Source organism: Eretmochelys imbricata, chromosome 6, assembly GCF_965152235.1.
Source record: "Eretmochelys imbricata isolate rEreImb1 chromosome 6, rEreImb1.hap1, whole genome shotgun sequence".
Taxonomy (NCBI): Eukaryota; Metazoa; Chordata; order Testudines; family Cheloniidae; genus Eretmochelys; species Eretmochelys imbricata.
In genome coordinates this window covers 134711787-134724915 of record NC_135577.1, presented here as the reverse complement: position 1 = coordinate 134724915, position 13129 = coordinate 134711787, and positions in this window count along the sequence as shown.

The following is a 13129-nucleotide window of genomic DNA, read 5'->3' as shown; positions in this document are numbered from 1 at the left end:
AGACTTAGGAAGTTTTTCGTCATGTCCAACCTAAACCTCCCTTTCTGCAATTTAAGCCCATTGCTTCTTGTCCTATCCTCAGAGGTTAAGGAGAATAATTTTTCTCAATCTTCCTTGTAACAACCTGTTATGTAATTGAAAACTGTTATTGTGTACTGCAGAAAGGGATCTGGGGGTCACAGTGGATCATAAGCTAAATGAGTCAACAGTGCAAAGCTGTTGCCAAAAAAAGCAAACATAATTCTGGGATGTATTAGTAGGAGTATTGTAAGCAAGACACGAGAAGTAATTCTTCTGCTGTACTCCACGCTGATTAGGCCTCAACTGGAGAATTGTGTCCAGTTCTGGGCACCACATTTCAAGAAAGATGTGGACAAATTGGAGACAGTCCAGAGAAGAGCAACAAAAATTCTTAAAGAAAATGAGTGGCATAAGTTATTACTAGTGATTAGTGGCATGGTTGTGACCCCCAAAATGCCACATATGAAATCATGACCTATGAGGGAAGATTGAAAAAACTGTTTGTTTAGTCTGGAGAAGAGAAGACTGCGAGGGGACATAACAGCTTTCAAGTACATAAAAGATTGTTACAAGGAGGAGGGAGAAAAAATATTGTTCTTAACCTCTGAGGATAGGACAAGAAGCATGGGCTTAAATTGCAGCAAGGGCAGTTTAGGTTGGACATTAGGAAACTTCCTAACTGTCAGGGTGGTTAAGCACTGGAATAAATTGCCTAGGGAGGTTGTGGAATCTCCATCATTGGGGATTTTTAAGAGCAGGTTGGACAAACACCTGTCAGGGATCTAGATCGGTGCTACTCAAAGTGGTGGTCTCAAAGTGGTGGTCCCTGGACCGGTGCTGGTCCGTGAGCCATCGGCTGCTGGTCTGCACGCACATTTGGAAAAAAAGTTAGCTTGAGAAGCACTGATCTAGATAATCCTTAGTCCTGCCTTGTGCGGGGGGGACTGGACTAGATGCCCCCACGAGGTCCCTTCCAGTTCTGTGATTCTATGTCCCCTCTCAGTCTTCTCTCCTCCAGACTAAACAAACACAGTCACTGGTCATGTTTTCTAGACCTTTAATCATTTTTGTTGCTCTTCTCTGGACTCTCTCTCCAATTTATCCACATCTTTCCTGAAATGTGGCTCCCAAACTGGACACAACTCCAGTTGAGGCCTAATCAGCGCGGAGTAGAGCGGAAGAATTACTTAGTGTATTAGCAGGAGTGTGGTAAGCAAGACATCCCAGAATGATGTTCACTTTATTTGCAACAATGTTACACTGTTGTCTCATATTTAGCTTGTGATCCACTATGACCCCAGATCCCTTTCTGCAGTACTCCTTCATAGGCAGTTATTTCCCATTTTGTGTGCACATGATTGTTCCTTCCTAAGTGGAGTACTTTTTGCATTGGTCCTTATTGAATTTCATCCTATTTACTTAAGACCATTTCTCCAGTTTGTCCTGATCATTTTGAATTTTAATCCTATCCTCCAAAGTATTTGCAACCCCTCCCAGCGTGGTATCATGCACAAACTGTATAAGTGTACTCTCTATACCATTCTCCAAATGTTTCTCTTTCCTTTTGTCTTCACCCGGAGACTTTTTTAACTGGCCTGGCTCTCATCTCCTTCTGGACCGCAGAACAAGTTGGTATTTATTCTTGATATATTATTAATGTATAATGCAACACCTCCTCCCTTTTTCCTGCTGATAGTCCAGTCATGAGATTTATCACACTAAGTCTCTGTGATGCCAATTAAGTCCTAATTTAGCTTTTATACTAATACTTCAAGTTCTTTCTGTTTGTTCCCCACACTCCTTGCATTCGTGTACAGACATCTAAGATGTGCAGAAGATTTCCCTCACTGGTTTCCATGTTGTTGCTTCTATGATCTTACTGTATTTTTCCATGTCCCTCCACAACACCTAGCAGTCTGGTAAGGCCCCACCATTTTATGAGCTTTTTCTCACCCCCCACTTTGAATCTAGTTTAAAGCCCCTCTCACTAATTTGGCAAGTTCTTGGACCTGTGGACTCTCTCTTCCCAGCAATCCTCTCTCTTGCAACAGCATTCCATGGTTGAGGAAGCTAAAGTCTCCCACAAAACCATCTGTGCAGCCATATATTCACCTCCAGGGTGTGTGTCCCTGCCTGGGCCCTTACCCTCAAATGAGAGGATTGACAAAGACACAGTCTGTGCTCCTGACACCTTCACCCTTCCTGCCAGAGCCCTGTAGTTACTGCTGATCTGCTCAGGGTCTCGCGTGACCCTGATCACTAGTGTCCACATGAACTAGTGGTCAGCAGGATGGCTGAATCTCAGCAACCTTTCTCTAACCCCTTTTAAAAAAGTAGGGGTAGCAATTAAAGGTCAGCTCCTGTGAAATCTTCCTGATGTGAAAAATTCTGACCCTTTATTTAAACGTGACACAAGATAGTCCCTGCCATATTAGAGTTTGTTTGGGCTGGGCCCTGCACAATGAGCCACTTATCTGGATTAGGGTCACTAGCTGCTACTGTGATGATAAAAGCTAGGCCTGGCTGGAAAACAAGAATTCTGTTTTGTGAAAAAGATATTTTGCCTCTATTTTTTCATTCTGATGCAGAATGAAATTGAGACCTTTAAAAATGTTTTGTGAAAAAATGTAGACCCATCCCCACCCCATAACACCCAATGGCTGATGGTCAGGGCACTCCCCTGCAATCTGGGAGAATAGCAGGCCAGGGAATTTCTCCCTCTCCCTCCAATTCCTAACCATCTTCCCCCCCGCATTCCCCCCCACAAAAAAAATCCACCCTGAGTGAGAACCTCCCTTACAAAATATCATGTTTTGTTGGAAAAAAGTTTAATCCAATGTTTTTTCTAGTTCTAAAACCATGAGTAGTTTGGCTGAGGTAATAGAGGGTGACTCAAATGGCCAAGGATGGTTCACATGAGTGAGGTTCTGTGGGACCAGATCTAACTTGCATTCGAATCTGGGAGTGTCTAGGCTGTTCAGACTCTTGCTTAAAGCCAGTAACAGAATGTCAAAATCAAAACAATGCTTTACATTGTTGGAATGGTCCTTTAGGTCCAGAGATCTCCACTACTAGTAAAAGTCACTGTGGGTGATTAGTTTGTACTCCCATGAGAACTGCTAATGAAATCTCAATCAGCAGAGAAGACACTACTGTGGTAAAGGCCATCCTTCATACAGGACATTGGGTCCCTATAAAGCTGTTGAGTGGTTTTTAATATAGTTGGGTACAGGGCTACAAGTCTCAGATGCCACAGTACTCAAGTAGTTTTAAACATGACTTTGTTTTATCTGCAAATTCTTTTTCTTTCTTCAATTGTCAAAAATTCCCAAGTGTCTCAGAGACTGAGAAGAGGCTAAGGCAAGACCAAGCACACCCCTGTTTAAGGTGGTATTGAGTAAATCCTATTTCTTGGAAATTCGGTCTACTTACTGACCTGACAGGGTATATTTTCACTGCAGTGTTAGCCTGGGCTATAACCCCACTGTTTTCCCTAACCCCCATTCTGTCCATACAGGAAAAACCTCTAACCTGAGCTTCAGAGTGCTTCAAACCCAGGCTAACAGGCATAGCTGCGGGTATAGGTTTGAGGTCAGTTTTGGCTTCAACCTGGGCTGGCTACTCATTCACTTTGCAATGAGACCACAGATTAATCAGGCTTGGGTTCTGTTAGTCCTCCAGAACTATTGCACAATTCCACATAGGTTCTACTTTCTTATTTAATTACTCGCTGCTTTTGTTCATCGCTTTAACTGCCTGCCTGCTCCATTTCTGTTACCTTTCCACAGCATTTGAACAGAGATGCCATCCATTACAGTGGACGAGAAGCTGGATTTGAGTCAACTGTGTGCACTTGTTGCCAAGAAGGCTAATGGCATTTTGGACTGTATAAGTAGGAGCATTGCCAGCAGATCAAGGGATGTGATCAATGCCATCTATTTGGCATTGGTGAGGCCTCATCTGGAGTACTGTGTCAAGTTTTGGGCTCCACACTACAAGGATATGGGAAAAATTGGAAAGAGTCCAGCAGAGGGCAACAAAAATGATTAGGGGGCTGGAGCACATGATTTATGAGGAGAGGCTGAGGGTACTGGGATTATTTAGTCTGCAGAGGAGAAGAATGAGGTGGGATTTGATAGCTGCTTTCGACTACCTGAAAGGGGGTTCCAAAGAGGATGGATTTAGACTGTTCTCAGTGGTAGCAGATGACTGACCAAGGAGTAATGGATTTTGTTTGGATATTAGGAAAAACTTATCCACTAGGAGGGTGGTGAAGCACTGGAATGGGTTACCTAGGGAAGTGGTAGAATCTCCTTTCTTAAAGGTTTTTAAGGCCCAGCTTGACAAAGCCCTGGCTGGGATGATTTAGTTGGTGATTGGCCCTGCTTTGAGCAGGAGGTTGGATTAGATGACCTCCTGAGGTCCCTTCCAACCCTGATATTCTATGAATCAATCCTCCTCCCATACTGCCTGTTTGCCAGAAACTGACACCAGGCTCTAGGAAAGCAGAAGGGTGATGTCCATAAGACCCGTAATATGGGAAAATGAACCGAAAATGACCTTATGTTCAGTGAACAAGGAGAGGGAGAGAAGTCAGTTGGATCCACTGTGAATCAGTTTGGAGGTTGCATGGAATTGGGGAAATACACAAACTTTATTTTATACAACTATAACTGAAATCATAGGAAATCAATATACATAAATATAAGTACAGTAAAGGGGTTTCCTGCATTGTTCATACTTGCAGTCTTGCATTATGTATACATACTTTTCCTTCTATCTTTGTTTTTTAATGGTGACTATAATTTGTAAGTGGAGCCCATCAGAAGGGAGGTCTGGATTCATTTTATACTGGCTTGGAGACCCAACAAACCTGATAATAGGGAACTGGATTGGATTCTTTATACCCTTCTTAATGTAATTTGTTGGATATCTAACCATATGTGACCACCTTGCATGACCATGTCAAGATTAGTACCTGTCCATTATCCATATGTGGCACTTCAGGGGGTCACAACCATACCTGTCGAGGTTCCTTCCCCACTCTAAATTCTAGGGTACAGATGTGGGGACCTGCATGAAAAAACCCCTAAGCTTATTTTTACTAGTTTAGGTTAAAACTTCCCCAAGGTACAAACTATTTTTTACCATTTGTCCCTGGACTTTATTGCCACCACCACCAAGCATCTAACAAATATAACCAGGAAAGAGCCCATTTGGAAACGTCTTTCCACCCAAAATCCCCCCCCCCAAGCCCTACACCCCCTTTCCTGCGGAAGGCTTGGTAAAAATCCTCATCAATTTGCATAGGTGAACACAGACCCAAACCCTTGGATCTTAAGAACAATGAAAAAGCAATCAGGTTCTTAAAAGAAGAATTTTAATTAAAGAAAAAGTAAAAAGAATCACCTCTGTAAAATCAGGATGGTAAATACCTTACAGGGTATTCAGATTCAAAACCTAGAGAATCCCTCTAGGCTAAACCTTAAGTTACAAAAAGACACAAAAACAGGAATATACATTCCATTCAGCACAACTCATTTTATCAGCCATTTAAACAATACAGAATCTAACGCATATCTAACTAGATTGCTTACTGACTTTTTACCGGAGTTCTGACCTGCATTCCTGCTCTGGTCCCGGCAAAAACACAGACAGAGAGAACCCTTTGTTTCCCTCCCCCTGCAGCTTTGAAAGTATCTTGTCTCCTCATTGGTCATTTTGGTCAGGTGCCAGTGAGGTTGTCTTAGCTTCTTAACCCTTTATAGGTGAAAGGATTTTTCCTCTGGCTAGGAGGGATTTAAAGGTGTTTACCCTTCCCTTTATATTTATGACACAACCATACCACTAATCACTAGTAATAACTTATGCTACTCATTTTCTAATAGACCGCAGTAACATATAGGAATTAACTCCCAAGTTACTGCCTACTAATCAGATTGCTAAAGCCCCCTCAAAACATGTCTTGCAGAATTCTGCAGTGTACTGCCTTACACGTGTTCCAAAGTAATAAGCAATACACCCCTGTCAATCTTAGGCTCCTATAAAATAATTTTACCTTCAGCAAGCATAAGGTCACTCATAAGACATGAGACAGGGATATAGGTTATAACATCAGGTCAGGGGTCAATGGCCAACAAATGAGTAACTCCAGTTAAGTTATTTATATACAGTATGGTTTTCATGTCACTGCCACAGACAGCAGCTCAACACTAGGTGAGAGAGCACCTAGTGCATGAATTCATAGAGCAACCCACTCTAATGTACCACCAAGTCCCATGGGATATCCATCCAAGCACATTGGCTAGCACAGCACCATTATGGATGCAGTAACACTGGTCTGGTGCAGGTAGCACTTTGCAGTGGAGATGCTCCACCCATGTTGGCTATCCTGAGTTAATGCTGCAGTGAAAACATACCCACATAGACGGCCTGGGAAGCAGCCCATAGAAAGATGGTGAGCTCAGAATAACAGCCGCATGTATCCTTGGGATATTTTCTGGATTGTTTTAGTCTACTTTATATGATGTGACTGAGATTGGCCAGGAAGAATAACCATATGGATCAACCCAAAATCAAACTCTGTGTTCTTCAGGTTTCCCCCCCTGACATCTGTACAATTTGGAGACTAGATCCACAGGTGCTGATAGGGGTGGAAGGGACAAACTCCACCCGATTGTAAAAGTCTGGAGAAAGAGGAAGCTCACCAGTATTTCCCCATCCTGGGCTCCTTCTGGCAGAATTTACCCTGGGATGTGGAGAGCTGGCCCCAAATCAAGTGGCTAATTTTTTAATTAATAAATTAAAACTTTGGGGTGCTAAGAGAATGCACGTGATGCCAGGATCTTCCCGCTCCGTGACTCTGGAACTTGCCTACTGATCTAGTTTTGAGGGAAGACATTAATTTTAGGAAAATAAAAATGATGCTTAGCCTTGAGCAAATCTAGCTGCACAGGCTTCAGGGGAGACATCAGAGTATTTCTCTGCAAGCTCAACTCCGAGATTTTCTTGGGCTTGTCTATGCTTCCAGCTAAATTGGCACTGCTCCTATTGATGCAGTGGTGTCGATTTAGCGGCTCCTGTGCAGACAAGCTAAGTCAATGGTAGAGTGCTCTCCTGTCAATGTTTGTATTCCACCACCCTGAGAGGTGGAAGGTAAGTCAGGGGGAGAGAGTCTCCCATTAACATAGCACCGTGTAGACAGTGCTGTAAGTTAACCTAAGTTACATCGATTTCAGTTCCATAACTGAAGTAGCATAACTTAGGTTGACTTACAGCTTTAGTGTAGACCAGCCCCTTATTAGCTACTCTCATGCTGTCTTAAAATTGTATTGGGCCTGACTCTGATTCTGTTACACTGCTGCGATTCCACTGCCTTTGCTTTTGTCCATGGAGTCATCCTGGTGTAAAACTGATGTGAGAGGTGAGGTAGGCCCATAACTGTTGTGACACAGAGCCAGTGACTTCAAGCAGAAGAACTGTCTCATCAACCCCTGGTTAGAGCTGAATCACACTTTTTGGATAAATACTTTATTTGTTGAAAGATGCAGTTCTCGATGCTCCTGTGCTATTTTCAAACTTTACACAAATTAATTGAATAGCCTTGGCCCCTGTGACGGGGTGTACTGGGCTCTTTGAGGCCACCTGCTGGAGGCCTCATAATCCTACTAGACCCCACCCCAGAAAAGGAGCGGTCAAGGTGGGTCCTCCAGATCTGCCTACAAAGGCTATAGGAAAGCAGCCAATCGGAGTGCAGCAGGTTCACGTAAAAGGAGCTACAGGGCCTGAGCAGATCAGTTCCTGACTGGGACGCTACAGAACTGCTAAAGGTGAAAATCTCCAGGGAAAAAGCCCTGGGAGTTCTGCTCTATAAGAGGTCAGGGGTGGACTTAAAAGCTAGCCCAAAGGGATTGAGACTGAACCAACAAGGGCCCAGTTCTAGTTCTTCTTGGACCTTTGTTACCCAGGAAGGGGTTCATTCATTTTAGACAGTGTGTGACTTAGCTGGAGGGCTGAGCCACCTGGTGAGGGCAACAGCCAACAGGGGAGCTGGCAGCACAGAAAGGGAAGAGTGCAGGTTTGCACCCAGCCAACAGGAGGCACCCACATGAGGTGAGTGAGCCCCATCACATCCCCACAAAAATTTTAGGCTAGAATCAGAAGAGGGTCTTAGGAACCATTCATAAAACAACAGAAGGAGATTGTATAACCTTGAGCCCAGGGATTGGGTACCCTTTGGTGCGGTGGGAGACCCATGTTCAGAGCTCCACTGTGGAGCAGTGATTTAAGCCAATATCTCACAGCTCAGTGCCTTACGCATCAGGCCATTGGCTGTTGTGAGGTGGGTCTCTTGCAATCTCGCCTGTTTTGAAGCTTGTTCCACTTTGTATAAATAAATATTAATTGGAGCAGAGACTTGAAGTAAGGTTTCCCACATTCTTGGTGACCACCCTCACCATCAGGCTATAGAGTCATTCTTATTTGCTTGCTATTTCTCCCTCTCTCGCTCCCAAACAAAAAAAAAATCAGTTATTTGCCCAGCTCTTCTCCTGTTTCCATTGCTCTTTTAAATCCTACCAGAAACAATTCAATGATTCCCTGCAGGTCTGGTGGAGGGAGGGTACATTTCTGAAGAGTTGTTTTGTGTGTGTGCGTGTGGTGTGTTTTTTTTTTTTTTTTTAAATCAGGCCAAATTAGCCTTTGGTGTAATACCATACACTTCAGTAGAACTATACCAGTGATTAATTTGGCCCATCCTATTTCATTGCAATGTCTCCTGGGGAATGGAGAACAACAATCTGTATTGAAAGCTGTAAAATTTCTGATTCCTGTAAAAGCAAGCGGGTTCAACTCTATTACAAACTCCCCCAAATAATCTCTAATTAACTAGCTACTTTGAAATGTTCAGTGTTTCAGAATATGGATGCCTAGTTATTTTGATGGAAGCAGCACTACAAAGTGCCACTGTTAAGTCCCTGAATATGATCATAGATGAACATCTAGAATAGTGAAGAATGATTCCTTTCACTGCAGGATCCACTGGCTTAAGTTCTCAGCCCTGTCATATGTTGTGCAAGAAGTTGGTAGCTGATCGTGGTCCTTTCTGAACTGTAAAGCATCTGTGATAAAGCACAATTCCACAAAGCCTGCTACTGATCCAGAAATATGCGCACAGGTATAAGCCACAACAGCCTTCCCAGCCAGCTTCTGAGTGCCATATGGCACATTCTGATCAGTCTCCTCACCAGTTTGCTGGGTCTGAATCTTTCACCTTGCTGGATCATGAGTAGCAATGCACCATACTCCACAACGCTTGATAGCTCAGCATGGCTCTTACAACATTTATTTGGTCCTATACAATTCCACTGAAATCCACAGACTAATTGGAGAAATCAAAACAAGAGCTCAGGGGGTACCCATGCACCTACTGAAACCAATGGAAGCAATGGCGGATTAGCCACCGGGCCAATGGGGCCCATGCCTAGATGCCCCAGCTGATTGGGTGCCCCCATGTCTCAAACCACTCCACCTGCCTGCCCGACACTCCTGCCGGGGAGTGGGGTTGGGGTACAGGGGCTTGCTCCGTGTATCTGGCAGTCCTGCCGGGGAGTGGGGTCGGGGTGTGGGGGCTTGTTCCGCTCTGCCTGCCCACCCAGTACTCCCGCTGGGGAGCAGGGTCAGGGTGCAGAGGCTTGCCCTGCTTTGCTCGCCACCCCCCACATACACACACCTGGCACTTCCCCCAGGAAGCGGGGAAAGCCCCCAGGCCTGACCCTGCTCCTCAGCAGGCGTGCCAGGCAGGTGGAGCAGGGGGGACTGCATGAAGAAGGGGTGAGGAGGGGCCCCCACTTATCATAGAATATTAGGGTTGGAAGAGTCCTCAGGAAGTCATCTAGTCCAATCCCCTGCTCAAAGCAGGACCAACACCAATTAAATAATCCCAGCCAAGGCTTTGTCAAGACGGGCCTTAAAATCTCTAAGGATGGAAATTCCACCACCTCCCTAGGTAACCCATTCCAGTGCTTCACCACCCTCCTAGTGAAATAGGTTTTCCTAATATCCAACTAGACCTCCCAGACTGCAACTTGAGACCATTGTTTCTTGTTCGGTCATCATCCACCACTGAGAACAGCCTAGCTCCATCCTCTTTGGAATTCCCCTTCAGGTAGTTGAAGGTTGCTATCAAATCCCCCCCCCCCCCACACTCTTCTCTTCTGCAGACTAAATAACCCCAGTTCCCTCAGCCGCTCCTCGTAAGTCATGTGCTCCAGCCCCCTAATTATTTTCATTGCCCTTCACTGAACACTCTCCAATTTGTCCACATCTCTTCTGTAGTGTGGGGACCAAAGCTGGATGCAATACTCCAAGTGTGGCCTTACCAGCGCCGAATAATCACTTCCCTCAATCTGCTGGCAATGCTCCTACTAATGCAGCCCAATATTCCATTGGTCTTCTTGGCAATGAGGTTACACTGCTGACTCCTATCCAGCTTCTCATCTACTATAATTCCCAGGTCCTTTTCTGCAGAACTACTGCTTAGCCCATTGGTTCCTAGCCTGCAGCGGTGCATGGGATTCTTCCTTCCTAAGTGCAGGACTCTGCACTTGTCCTTGTTGAACCTCATCAGATTTGTTTTGGCCCAATCCTCCAATTTGGCTAGGTCACTCTGGACTGTATCCCTACCCTCCAGCATATCTACCTCTCCCCTCCCCCCAGCTCAGTGTCATGTATGAACTTGCTGAGGGTGCAATTAATCCCATCATCCACATCACTGATAGAGATGTTGAACAGAACACCTGCTCTGGCCTAGGGCCCCACCAAACTCCTAATCTGCCTCTGAGTGAAAGTTATGCCACTTGCTTGAATATCAGGTGGTTCATGCCTTGATCCTCTAACCCTTACTCTTGTGAATAGCTTTGTAGACTCATAGACCAGAAGGTACCTTTATGAATATCTATTCTGACCTCCTGCATAACACAGGGTAGAGAACTACACCTAGGAATTTCCACATCAAGCCTATATAGCACATCTTTTGGAAAGATATCTTGATTTAAAGGCTTCAAGTGATGGAAAGTCCTCTGAATCGCTAGGGAAGTTGTTCCAATGGTTAATAACCTTCCCTGTAAATGTGTACTTAGATTATTTCCTGTCTGAATTTAACATCCACTTCCAGCCACTGGATCATGTTCTGCCTCTGGTTGCTAGATTAAAGAAACCTTCACTAACAGAAATCTCTTCCCTGTGTATGAACTTGTAGACTGTGATCTAGTCACTTCTTAATCTTTTCGTGGATAAACTAACTAAAGAGCTTCATAAGACTCTCACTATCAGTCATGTCTTCCCAAACTTCAGCATGCCTGCAGTACACCTTTTCAATGCTTCGGTATCCTTTTTGAAGTGTGGGGGCACCAGTACTGGATGTGATATTCTAGTAATGGTCTCACTAGTGTTTTATACACAGGTAATACCACCTCCCTACTCTTACTTATGCAGCCAAGGTTGTCTTTGCACTCTTAGGCCATGTCTAGACTATAGCTGCTACAGCACTGCAGACTCTATAAACACTGTGCAGACACTTCCCACATTGTCAGAGATGTTTTTCTATGAATGTAGCTAATCTGTCTCTCCAAGAGGCACTAGATTGACAGAAGAATTCTTCTGTCAACCTAGCTGTGTCTACACCAGGGGTTAGGTCGACCCAACTATGGCTCACAGGGCACACAATTTTTCACAACCCTGAGCAATGTAGCTAGGCTGATCTAAATATAGTTCGGGCCTTAGCAACAGTGTTACACTATGAGCCCATGTTCAGTCAGTTTTCTACCATTACCCCTAAGTCTCCTGGGTGTCACTGCATTTCAGGACGCTGCCTCCCATTTTGTAAGTGTGACCTTTTAGTCTTTGTTCCTCCTAGATGTATCACTTTGCATTTGGTTATATTAAAATGCATAATGTTCAAATGAGCCCATCTTATCAAACTGATCCAAGTCATTCTGCATTACTGACCTGGTGTCATTGTTTGCCACTCTACCAGTTTGTGTCATCTACAAATTTTACCAGCAATGACTTTACATTTTCTTCCTGAGTTGATAAAGATATGGAATATCATTGAGCCAACAACAGAACCCCACAGAACCACACTAGAAATAGCAGCACAGGAGGATGATTACTTATTGACCATTACTTTTTGAGATTTATCAGTTAACCAGTTTTTAATTAATTGTATATGGTGTCATCATTCCAGATCTGCCCTGCACGCATTCTTGCAGGTAGGTGTTGTGTTGTGGGAGAGACCTTACTTGATTTTTTTGTCTCACCCAGGGTATCAACAAGTCATAGAATTATAGAATATTAGGGTTGGAAGAAATCTCAGGAGGTCATCTAGTCCAACCCCCTGCTCAAAGCAGGACCAACACCAACTAAATCATTCCAAGTCTAGACAGTCTGTTAGATGCAAATGAGCACCCCTTTTTGCAGGGTTTAATTTATTAACAGATAAGTCAAAACTTTCACCCCAACATCTTAGCTGGGTGACCAGGTGATTGTGGAGTCCATTTGTCCCCCACCTGAGACCAGTGCTCACCTCTATCCATGCTTTTTCCTAGGGGTTCTCTTGATTCTGGGCTCTGCCCCTGGTATTTGGCCTCTTGCCTTTACCCCGAGTAAGATTCTTCTCTGTAGTCATGGACCGGGAGATCTATCCACTGTGACTCTTCTCCAGGAACAGCCAGTGATCCTTGTCAGGCTGGGCTTCTGACCAGTCTCTCGGAGATCCTTGGCTGAGATTTCCCTCTCTAGGAGCGCCTCTTACAGGCTCCCCATTCTGCTGGGTTCCCAGAGAGCTCCCATTCTAGGTTCCCCTGCTCAGGTCTCTCAAGAGAGGGTGAGCTTCCGGTCTCCTTTGAGAGCCCCCCTCTAAACTGAGTTTGGGTAACTTTTGTTAGGACCAGATGATTGGTTACTAATGAGACACCTGGGGCAGTTACAGACTGCGCTGACTTTTTTTTTTTAACGGTGTTGATTTTTTTTTTTACAGATTATCAGTTGGGACTAAGCCAAATGCCTTACACAAGTCTAAGTCAAGACAAAAACAATGAGGAGACCTTGT